This window comes from Dreissena polymorpha, chromosome 11 (assembly GCF_020536995.1).
Source record: "Dreissena polymorpha isolate Duluth1 chromosome 11, UMN_Dpol_1.0, whole genome shotgun sequence".
NCBI classification, from domain to species: Eukaryota; Metazoa; Mollusca; class Bivalvia; order Myida; family Dreissenidae; genus Dreissena; species Dreissena polymorpha.
The window spans coordinates 70268420-70281743 of NC_068365.1; positions in this window are offsets into that span (position 1 = coordinate 70268420).

A 13324-nucleotide genomic window follows, 5' to 3' on the forward strand; every position below is an offset into this window, starting at 1 on the left:
AAAAGACGCCGGCTTTCCCGAGCACAAGAGAATAACCAGCCACTCAGTTCGCAAATTCCTGGTCCAAAAACTTCGAAATGCAAACATTCCACCCACTGAAATCATGGCCATAACAGGGCACAAACATGTCCAGTCCATAACCAATTATTCCACCATATCTGTTGAACAGCAGCAAAAGTGTTCCAACATTCTTGCTCAGTCCAGTAAATTTAACAAACAAACAGCTTCCTCTTGTTCACCTTCATGCACTGAAACTATGGTCGAAATGCAGCCTACACAACCACTGTCTACCGTTGAACAAGTTGATCTTGATTTTCGTCCCACCCAGTCACTTCACCAGCAAATGTCTTTCTCTCGTTCGAACAACTTTGCCTCACAATTCTTTGGTGCCACTTTCCACATTCAAAATTTTAATGTGAATGATTAGATTAAATCCAAGTTGTTATTGTTATTTCGTCACGAAATAACCACATATTACAACAAAGAAGCAAATGTTTTGCACCTCGTGTTCTAGTTGATAGTTTGAACATCGAAAGTGAATTGTGTGTGGTGTTAGGCTACGTTGTATACAAATGTAGTTCCTTGTATATAACAACTAAATGTTATATTAATGTTATAAAACTCTTAGATTTGCAATTCAATATGAATACAATTGTTATTAGTATCGCACGATTCTTTGTCACAGAACGATATTCTGATTTTTTTAAATGACAATTTGATCAGCGGTTATTTTTGAAACGCGGAGTAATACACTGATCTTGGTTACACTACAGTCATTATCAAAGTACGACAAACACTCATAAAAACTAATTTTGTTAAAATAAAAAGGTTTACTGAATAAAAAAGTGGGATAAATAGAATAATAGGTTAGTGTTGATTATAGATCAGGTTTATCATGCTCGGCACGAAAACGAAAAAGCACTAGCCAAGGCTCGTGCTTTTTGTTTTCTAAGCCTCGCATGATAAACCTGATCTATAATCAACACTAACCTATTATTCTCTATTTAATTCGTTCAAAAACCACATATAAATCTCTTTCTGAGAAACCTGGGATTAATGCATATGTGTAAATTGTCGTCACAAATTAGCCTGTGCAGACTGCATCATAGTCCGAGTCTCGGATGACAGGTGGGTTGATGGTTCAAACAAGCAATTAATGAATAAAATGAATAGTTCGGTCATTAAAACTACGCAGCATTCTACTATGGCGGCGAGTGTACATTCCCGCTAGGCTCCCAGACGAACGCGACTTATCACGCCATCGTACAGACGCGTATGCATCTCATACAATCCTACCATGTATAATTCAGTAAAAAGTGTTAATTGTTTACCGAATCGAAATTGTGTTACCCCCTCCCCCCTCCACACACGCACAAACACACACACACAAACTGTGCAGCATAAAGCAATGGCATGCGTATGTACGTCCGAAAATCGCACCCTATAGGAACTTTGGGTTGCAAATGTCAATTTAGCAATACGATTATAATTTTTCATACAGTCTAGAAGAACAAACAGAAAAATGTGTAAGCATAGTCCGGGTTACTTAAAGAACCTGTAATCAGTGACATGTATGTTGTATTTGTAGATATGTTACGTAATAAAACAAAGGCATCTTATACTTTATCATAGATTCCCAATCCCCGCTGCGCACAGACGAAACTTCATCGATCAAAGTTCATACTTCAACGAAATATCGAACGTCGTACTGCAGAACTACAAAAACATGACAGTGAAGGCTTGCGAGTGCCATTAGTTCATGTGGGACTGTTAGTCGCAGTTGAAAAGGACATATGATGCGCGCTCTAGGGAAACAGGGCTAAATGAAAGCAGTCCACACAGGCTCATAAGGGACAATACTTACCACTGTAATGGTAAGACTGATATTCCTTCAGCGTGGCGCATACACATTCAATACTATTGCATGGACTTTATGGGCGTGCAACTGTTTACAATCCACGTGCTACGAGATTGTAATTGAAATTAAACCGCGGAACTTTTAACGGCACAAAGATTCCATTATGAAATGGTGGAGATTACAAACGTACATGTTGAACCCCGCTGAAGCAAAACATTTAATGAGCCTCGCTCAGGTCAAACTGGGCTAAATGCATGTGCTGTAAGTGTCGTCCCAGATAAGTCTGTGCAGTCCGCGCAGGCTAATGAAGGACGATACTTCCCGCTTGTATGGACACTTAAAGCCTATGTATGAAGTCCGTTAGAACCGTATTCCCAGAACGCGGCTCAAATAATGAACCTTGCAAAAGATTGCCTGGTAGTGAGGAAACCTTAAAAAAAATGCTGATCATAAAAGCATTAAGCCAGAGTTTCATCAAGATCGAGTCACGCATGTGGTTCATAGAGAAGTAACGTTGTTTTTTTAAGACTTGACTTATTGATTTCTTATTATTACTATTTCTTTTTTGAGAATGATTTATAGATTTAAAATTAATATGCGTGTTATCAATTATGGCAGAATGTGTCAATGATTAAAGGTAAGTAGAGGTCATTGAAAGAGTCAAGGATTCACGTCAAGTCAATTTTATTTTGTAAACAAAGGTATCCTGCCCAAAATACATAGTTTTAGATTATACATTTTACATTATAAAAACTGTCAGATCATAACAGAGTTGTGTCCAGATCATGTTTACAGTTAGAAGTGGCGCGGCAGAGGCCGACTCGTATTCCCACGCCGATGTTATATTAAAAGGCAATTTCGGATGGGCAAGGCCTATGTTGGTGGGGCCCCGGGGTGGGTAATGTGAACATGAATGGTCGAGATAGACCGTATAGTCATAAGAGCTGTTCAGTATTAACTTGAAGTCCCCCAATTGGTAAATAAATGAAGAAGTTATGTTAAAACAAAATTATTACTATTGCTATCGATATTCCTATATAGCGTTCCTGTTCATCAATGTCTATTTCCTCCTCGTCATCATCTTCATATTTATTATCATCATTATTATCATTGTTATTATCATCATTAAAGTCATAATTATTATCATCACCATCGCAATCATACTCATCGTTATCATCATCTGTGTCATCACCATCCTTGTCATCACCGTCCTTAGCATCATCGTAATCGTTATAACATTTATTAATATCATAGCTGACATCCTAATTGTTATTAAAATTATGTTTATAATCATCATAGTAATCATCATCATCATCATCCATATCATCATCTGTATCATCACTATCGCTGTAACCATCACCACCGCCATGATCATCATAGTCATCATCATCATAGTCATCATCATCTTCGTCATCATCATCATCCATATCGTCATTTGCATCGTCATCATCATCGTCATCATCATCACCGTCATCATCATTGCCCATATCATCATTTTTTATCATCATCACCAACCGGAATTTTAGACCTGAGCATTATGAAATCAATTTATAAACTCATACATTGTTATGGTGTTTGGTCTCTGCAAAATACCACTTATTATAGGCATTTATCCTCTGAAGCCCGCAGGAGGAAGTTTCGTGAAGTACTTTAATACAGAGCGATGACTGCGCACTTGAACCGCCTCTTGAGGACTGTGATTGTTCTACAAAACAATGAAGCTTTTATACACCTGGTATATTGAAAACAATAAGTGTTTCATTAAAACTAATTGATGTCTTAAGCACATTCACATCTGAGCAATACCATCAAATTGAGTATGTATTCGAAAAGCTGTTCTGTATATGAAAACCATTGTTGCATACTAATTGTTTCAAGTGAATCATTTTTTATACTTATATGTTTGTATTCTATCAGATTTGTAAACACTTTTAACTCATCTCACGAATGCAAAGTAATTGTGGTTGACTTTCTCATTTCTATTGTTGTCATATGATAACATACTATATAAATATCACTCGCTTCGAAGACAAGGCACTCATCTTTACAACTATATGCCCAATTGTTGTCATCATAATACAATCCTACAATATTTTAATACCTCGACATGGCGTTGGTCTTTTCCTAGAAAGGAGCAATATTAGCTATTAAACTGATGAAGAGGAAGACATTTTCTACGATAAATTTGACATTCGGGAAACATTGAATCATTTTAAAGACAATCACTTTGAAAAGGGGTAATTTTCTGGAGGTTTCAACATACTGTATTCCTTATTTAACATTAAAACTAGACATTGAACATTGCAATTTGATATGCCGTTAATTATCACAATGAATGTTTTTTTGAAGTTACATGTTTATCAGGTAAAATGTACTCTTTAATATGTAAACTAATTTTATTGAACTTTGACATATACATATGTATAAAATTAGCATAGTATTAATTGTATTTAAAGAAAAAAATAAGTCTACGAAATACTCGTATTTGTAAATTGAAATAAAAAAAACACATAGTAATAGACCACATCAAATTTATATGTAAATTATGTTTATGTTCTTTATGTCATACAGCAGTTTATTATATAGACCGTTATGAATCATAGTTTATAATTTGTGTATCCAATATGTTTCTTAACATAAACGGTGCAGATTGTTTTGAACAACATCAATGGGTACAAAGGAGAAATCTGATAAAGTGCAATCATTGTCAGTGGATGCAAAATGTGTAGCAACATGTGAAATAGGATTTATTGAACAATTTCTGATATCGAATCTATGGCTATTCATTCTGCGGGAAACAATCTGATTAGTTTGTCCAACGTATTGTTTTTTACGATTTTTACATGTAATAAGATATAAAACATTGCGCGAAGTACAATCAACATTATAGCGTAAATCATACGATAAACCAGTAACACTACTATTGAAACTTGAACATATGTTTATATTATTGCAATGTGTACATCTTGGTCGGTTACATTGACCCGATAAATGAATATCAGTACTGTATTTTACACAAATACTGGGATCTGTTCAGATTATCAAACAAGGAAAGCGTTAAGTATTTACATTCATTTAAACCTATTTTGGCCTAAACAAGACCTCAGAATATACGTAACAGCCTTGTATGATGTTCAGTGTCTTATAACAGTACTGTTTAAATCTGGGTTACACGCATCAAAAACCTAGGTGACACGGTCAAAACTTAAAAACCCTTGTAACTCAGCCAGAAGCAACATTTGTGCCTACATTTTATAATATATATTCCAATTTCGAATCTTGGTCAAGTGCGTCAATAACCTTGGGCGACTGTATCAAAATGGCCATATGGCATTGTCGGGAATAGCACAGGCTAATCATGGACGACACTTCCGCCTGAACTGGATTTTCGCTAAGAAGATATTTTCTTAAATCGAAATATGCAATAAAAGCAGACAATGTCGTCATTTATAAGCTTTTACGGACTGCAAAGTCTAATCTGGGAAAACATGTCACGCACAGGTACAGCTCTAAATATGAGATGAGAATAGTTAAATGATTGGTGATTTCATCAATTGTGTAGCGTTAATTGTTTAAATTACATTGAATTGTGCATCGATAACACTTGTTTTCAACACATTGACTTTATTTTGTACTCGTTTTTGTCTATGTATTATCAAGCCCTGATTCCATGTTTATGTGCCAGTAATGCTCCATTAACAATGTTTCTGGCCAGAGTGTGTTTCCTCCAAAAACAACACATCCGTGAATGATGTTATGGACGCAGGATGTGCCGGGTTTCTATGCACCAACGGAACGTGCCTCCCGATGATGAAGAGATGTGACGTCACGATTCAGTGCCGGGATGGAGAGGACGAGATAGACTGTCCGACCGTTGACCGAGGTCCGACCTTCACTTTTTTATGCAATTTTAAACGGATCGGTTATTAAGTTGCAAACTACGTGCAAGTCATGCGTAAACAAATGTGTGTGTACCACCGATACAGTTTATACATGACCTGACCGATACAGTCCATCCGATATATGTTAATTCATTGAACCAAAGTTCAAATACTGAATTGATCGAACCGTTCATTTATCTTCCACAGAAAGTCATAATATCATAAGATACTCATAACAACTCTAAGAATCGAAATATAAAAATTCAAGATATAAATCGAAGATTCCAAAATAGATCCAATATCAGATTCAAAAAATGTATACTTCGATGATTAAAAACGCACATAGGTACGGGATTCATTTGAACTAGGAAACACCACGGTTTCTCACTTTAGGATAATCAAGCGTAAACCTCAAAATTATCATAGACTGCTGATATACCTATCCGGCTTTCACTAGACATTATAATATTGAACTCGACTTAAATCATGAGCCGCGTTGGAGAACAACTGGATTTAATGCATGTGCAGGCTACACTGTTTAATCATGGACGACACTTTAACGCCTTAACTTGATTTTCGGTAATAAATTATTTCAATAAAAGTGGAAAGTGTTATCCCTGATGAGACTGTGTGAACTGCACAGTCTGATATGGGATGACATTTTACGCACATGCATTGAGCCCAGTTATCTCAAAGCGAGACTCATATATTAAACAGTGATGCTCTTTAGATTTAGAAAGCAATCCGATACATTATATACTCTGTGTCCACGGGGCGCGGCGGGGCGACGGAACCCGAGACTGTATGGATGACACTGACGAGTGGTTCGTCTGTAATAAGACCACCATCCCTCGACGTGTGTTAGGTATGTACATCACGCATTAATACGATCGTCACCTCGCGTCCTGTGTTAAGTATCAATTTTTACACCTGTAATACAACCGGCCCCGCTCGGCCTGTGTAAGTCGTTTGTATCAAACTGTTGTAATCCGAATGCACCAACCAACCATCGGCCAGTGATTGGCCTTTATCACTCACGCGGTTGTTATTCGATGACCAAACGTCAACCTGCAAAGGCATTTTAAACTTTGCTGTTATTTGACAGCCAGTGCCTCGGCATGTAATTATAACTGGCATGAACAATGACCGCTGTGCTGGTCATGTTAATGATTTTTATGCCAAAGTAGGTAGATACCCGACGTATATATGTAGATAATTACGAGTACTTAAATGTTTCTTATTATTGTTCAATGAAACAATCGTCCGACTGTATTGTAAGCAATATAATTCGTAGACAATGTAAAGATGCATGTGATTACCCACACAACAAGTGATGTGCATCAAACATTCGAAAACTTGTTCAAGAGTCAGGTTGTTATGACTCTTGGTAGTTCTTGGATATATATCCAGAATATGTTTATGTTAACATGTTTAATGTTATGTTTCGAAATGAATGAATATCATTTTGTTAGGATATGCCCTTTAAAAGATAATTTAGGAAAAACACTTAAATCTGATGTTATCGAAGGAAAGCATATATGTTTAATTTTTTAAATTATTGAATGAAACCAGACAATCTATATTGATAAATTTGTGCTAATTTCTGTATGGAAGCATTTTAACTTAGAGCCGAAAATACATATGAATATGTTTTCCTCAGAATTGAAACTGTGTATATGATTTACAACAGACTATTTTGTTATCAATATATTACGGATTTTGAACATCAACTTAACTTTATTAAAAAATAATAAATATCCTTCTCTTACATATTACATTTTCACAAAAAAACATACTTTTGTAAACACGCCAAACAAAATTGTTGTTATTATGACGAATGCGTATTCAGTATTGCTCTATTGTTATTTTGACGATGCGCACTCTTCAATGTTAATCTCACGAGCTACATACAGCCAACAGCAAATCGTATTTATCTAAGACGCAGTTCGATTGTGGAAGCGTTCTTTAGATCTCCCCAAATACACCAAGTACTGATTCTACTCAGGAAACGGTCTCGATAGCGTTTAAACTAACCGCAGCCTGTTAGAGATATGTCACGTTTAAACTAACCGCAGCCTGTTAGAGATATGTCACGTTTAAACTTACCGCAGCCTGCTAGAGATATGTCACGTTTTTACTAACCGCAGCCTGTTAGAGATATGTCACGTTTAAACTAACCGCAGCCTGTAAGAGATATGTCACGTTTAAACTAACCGCAGCCTGCTAGAGATATGTTATGCTTTTACTAACCACAGCCTGCTAGAGATATGTCACGTTTTTACTAACCGCAGCCTGTTAGAGATATGTCACGTTTAAACTAACCGCAGCCTGTTAGAGATATGTCACGTTTAAACTAACCGCAGCCTGTTGAGATATGTCACGTTTAAACTAACCGCAGCCTGTTAGAGATATGTCACGTTTAAACTAACCGCAGCCTGTAAGAGACATGTCACGTTTAAACTAACCTCGGCCTGTTAGAGATAGGTCACGTTATAACTTACCGCAGCCTGTAAGAAATATGTAACGTTCAAACTAACCGCAGCCTTTTAGAGATATGGCAAGCGGATGTTCATGTCCTTCTTAACAACGCACGAACACTCTTGTACATTTTACATTTTTGTTAAAATATGGCTTTGCAAGGCAGCTTATCCCACGTAGTAAAGACCGCCAACCGCGGTGCCTCTGCGACATGTCATTCCGATATTCGAGTATATTTTCACAAGTTCAATAAGCGAATATTTTCGCTTAGTTTAAATCATATACAAATTTACAATATTTTGTAGTGAATGTATATTCTCAGTGATCATGGTGACGAAAAGAGCTTTGACTGATGGACGGTCAGACTGATGTCACCTCTGGCAAAAAGCGAAATGGTCACTTGGTGACACGACAGACCGGAAATGACGACGAGTTGGCCCTGTGTGTGGCGACACCTGGACTGACAGGGAGGCTACTGACGTCTGCAGATCGCTGTATACGGAGTGAGTACGAGTGGGTTACTGTGTACGGAGTTAGTACGAGTGGGTAACTGCATACGGAGTGAGTACGAGTGGGTTACTGTATACGGAGTTAGTACGAGTTGGTTACTGTATATGGAATGAGTACGAGTGGGTTACTGGATACGGAGTTAGTACGAGTGGGTAACTGTACACGGAGTAATTACGAGTGGGTTACTGTATACGGAGTAAGTACGAGTTGGTTACTGTATATGGAATGAGTACGAGTGGGTTACTGGATACGGAGTGAGTACGGGTTGGTTTCTGTATACGGAGTAAGTACGAGTGAGTTACTGTATACGGAGTAAGTATGAGTTGGTTACTGTATACGGAGTGAGTACGAGTTGGTTACTGTACACGGAGTCAGTGCGAGTGGGTAACTGTATACGGAGTGAGTACGAGTGGGTTTCTGTATACGCAGTGAATACGAGTGGGTGACTGTATACAGGTGAGTACGAGTGGGTTAATGTATACGGAGCTAGTACGAGTTGGTTAATGTATACGGAGCGAATTCGAGTGGGTAACTGTATACGGATTGAGTACGACTGGGTTAATGTATACAGAGCGAGTACGAGTGGGTTTCTGTATACGGAGTGATTACGAGTGGGTTACTGTATACGGAGTGAGTACGAGTGGGTTAATGTATACGGATCGAGTACGAGTGGGTTACTGTATACGGAGTGAGTACGAATGGGTTTCTGTATACGGAGTGAGTACGAGTGTGTTATTGTATACGGAGCGAGTACGAGTGGGTTACTGTATACGGAGTGAGTACGAGTGGATTAATATTTACGTAGCGTGTACGAATTGGTTACTGTAAACGGAGTTAGTACGAGTGGGTTACTGTATACGGAGTGAGCACGAGTGGGTTAATGTATACGGAGCGAGTACGAATGGGTAATTGTAAACTGAGTGGGTTACTATTAACGTATTAATATTCGTCGGCATGAAATACAAAAATGACCTTACGAGGACAGCTTAATTCGTGTAGATATGAGTTTGTACAACACAAATAAGAATTGTCGTCGTTTCCCGATGTGTTTGTGTCAAATTCGTGGGTCAGTCAACCTACAAAATCAACAGAAATCAATTCCCATTATATGTAAATAATCCTACAGTATTTCATAGTTAAAAAATGAAGTAAACCAAAAAGAATTATAATACGCAGGTGAGAGCTTAGTTGCGAATAACACTCACGGTATTCTTTATATATTAATTATTGAAGACCAAGTACATCGAAAGTAATTAACTGTTATTGTCTAACTTCACGACTGTGTAGTTTGCTTGTGAGAAATACGATTCATTATGTTTGTAGTCGAAAGCTCTCAGTGCGAATGGAACAAAGGAGCCTCGCTATGGGATAACGGGGCTTAATGTATGTGCTTGAAGTGTCGTCCCAGATTAGACTGTGCAGTCCGCCTTCACTTCATTTTGCCAAGAAATATTCATTTAAACGAAAAATACAATATAAGCAAAACGTGAAGCCCTTTATAAGCCTGTGCGGACTACACAGGCTTATATGGGACGACACTTAACGCACATGCATTAAGCCCGATTTTATTAGAGCGAAGCTCGCATACTTTTATGTAGTCATGGCACAAATTCAGTGTACTTATTTGGTTTATTCCCGAAGCAGAATGAACAAGCGCGTATACAGGAACTATACTAGCATAGAAACGAGACGAATCAGAGTCAATGCTGGTCACGTTGTATTGTGCCGGAAGCGGTATTGTGCGGTTATAGTCAGGATGCCAGCATGTCATGTGGTGAGTGGGTTGTCAATGTGTATCTGTGTGTTTCAAATTGTATAAGGTCCTTTCACGCCAGAGTTTGCATTATGTGAAGACCCGGAGTGAGTCCGATACCTTCTATCTAATTTACTAATTAGACTCAAGAAAGTTTGTGTTCTACGGTATCCAGCTCTTGGGTTTTTGCTGACAGATATTACTTTAATTGTTTTGTGAGTGCTGGTTTGGGTTGTGACGGAAACCCAAGCTATCGGCATTGTGACAACCAACCAAACTTCCTTCTTTCTGGGAACGGAGATCGAACCTGTGTCGCTTAGGTGAGAAGCGCATATACCCATCACATATATAACACGGGTTTTAATAACGATTTAAACAATGTATCTTTAAGTGTGTACTATTTTATGTGAAGTTCCACCCATACTTAAAACATTATGGTGTTCTGTCGATCAGATCTCCGACTTTCATTAAAATACTGGATTATTACGGTGAAAAATGTATGTTTTGTTTAGTTACAGCGCGTGCTTTCAGTGTATAAGTTCTGCACATAAATATTGCAGAATAACCCATAGACGATTTTTGTCTTTGTTTATATGAAATTTGGCACGTGCCGTGTTAGAATATCGAATATTTCAGTTCATAAAAAATGTTAGAATGTAGCCTTAACCGCATTCCATACGACGGAAAAGCAAAACAAGCCAAAAATAATCACTAAAATGAAATTGAAAATGTACTCGTATGTAAATATTTTTTAAGCGTAATTTGTGGGGAATCAATAGTTTATTGCAGTACCTAAGACTAGAAATTGCCATTTTTATAAGGTTATGTGTAGCTCAATGCGTCCGTTGTTTAGGTATCGATTCCGAAAGTGAGAGGCATAAACAACACGGGCATTCTTTGTTAAATTTTAAAATGAACGCCGTACAGCACCAAAAATAAAATGTTCTCATAAAATGCGAGGGAAACAATTGTATATGTTTTTTTGCAAAAGCGTTCACGAATGTATGTGTTGTCTCCCTTACAAGAGATGTTTTAATGCGGCATCTCATCGAAAACATACACTGGACTCATAAAAAAAGTCATATTTTTCACATGCGTTTGGTATTGATTCAATTTCAATAGTTATTTATTTTCAATAAATATTGTATTGCGCAATTATTTATAAACAAGTTATAATTATATTTTTTTATTATTTAATGATATTTTTGTTTTAGTTTAAACATAGTTCTTTCTACTTGACGTGTATAGTTTATTGGGACAATCGAGTTTATAGATTTTTAATGTAAATTGTATAATCCGCCATTTTTATATTAATATTCGCCCGTCTCAAGGCAGCACCTGTCAGGAAGGTCTAGTGCAAGTGAAACTAGAGGTCGAGTGGCGGGCGGTGTGCGACGATGGATTCGGCTTGCGGGAAGCAACTGTCGTCTAGGCTTCCGGGGCCTAATCCATATGGAAAAAAGTGTCGTCCCGGATTCGCCTGTGAGACCGAACGTTATAGATTTTTTTTTTGTTTTAATGAAGTCTTCTAACCGAAAATCCAGTGTTGTCGGAGAATATAGTCTTTTATTCTCCTCTGCGGAATTCACAGGCTGACCAGGGCGACTCTTTTCCAAAAACGAGGCTCATTGCTATTCAAATATTTGTAATTTTCGCGTTTTGGCAGTATTTAGTCACATCATGGAGGTCAAAAACCAACTCAATTTTGTTAACAAAACATAGCTGATCTAAGCACTTAAATGGGCCTTTTCATAGATTTTATAATTTATTGAATTTGTAAGCATTGGATTTAAAACACTACTGTAAAAAAAGAATACAATTTAAGAAAAAAAAAGTAGCCATCAACTGTGTCCGAACCTCTGCCACCTGGGGTAAAAGTATATCGCTTAGACCACTCGGCCATTCGTTCTCATACAATAAGTGATATATTTTTTTAACTTTATATAAGCAATCCTAGTAGTTTCTCAAAATAGAACGACAACAACAGATCTCTCCAAGTTATTTAATCGTTTTCATTTGCAACGCTTTATAATTTTCACGTTTTTAAATTGTCAACAGATGCATATCATGGATATTTTAGAGCATGGGACACATTCAGTATTGCTGTTTCCTCACAAAAATCATAACTACAACGAACGTCTTCGAATCTGAAACAATTTATTATTTATTTAAGTCTATTTACCAAAACGTGAAAAGGCCCCTTTAACATATACATGTATGCGTATTTTCCGATGCCGATCTTTTACATGTATTTAGTTGTTTGCACCCTTTAACAGATCAAATTACATGTTCAAACTAAATACTATAATATCAAATATCATGTCAAATTAGAGCTATCACAAAAATGGTGTTGCTGCATGACCTCAACGTGATATAAATATAATGTATATATACATAACCTATATGAAAAGTACATGCTTGCAAACTACATGCTTGAGCTTTTAGGGTAATTTCAAAGAACAAATTGATTTAAAATGAAAATATATAACATACTTTTACTACGCATTACATGACAATCATGGATGTCAATTTGGATAACTCAAAGTTTGCTAAACACTATAGAGCAAAAATGCAACGTTGTGGTTTACTTATGCTTCAGACGGTTCATGTAATTATAGCAATAGAATTAACACATTTCAAACGGAAACATTCCTAACCCTAAAAACAATTACTTACTCCATTTTTTCGTCCATCATGATATCCCGAAAATCACAACAATACCGCAAGTAACTGTTGTTAACGAAACAATTAAATACATCCAGGGTAAAATAATGACTTCGGTTTAAGCGGGTTTTTCCACAAACGTCATCAATGAAATGAAGGCATATATATACAATAGTCTTT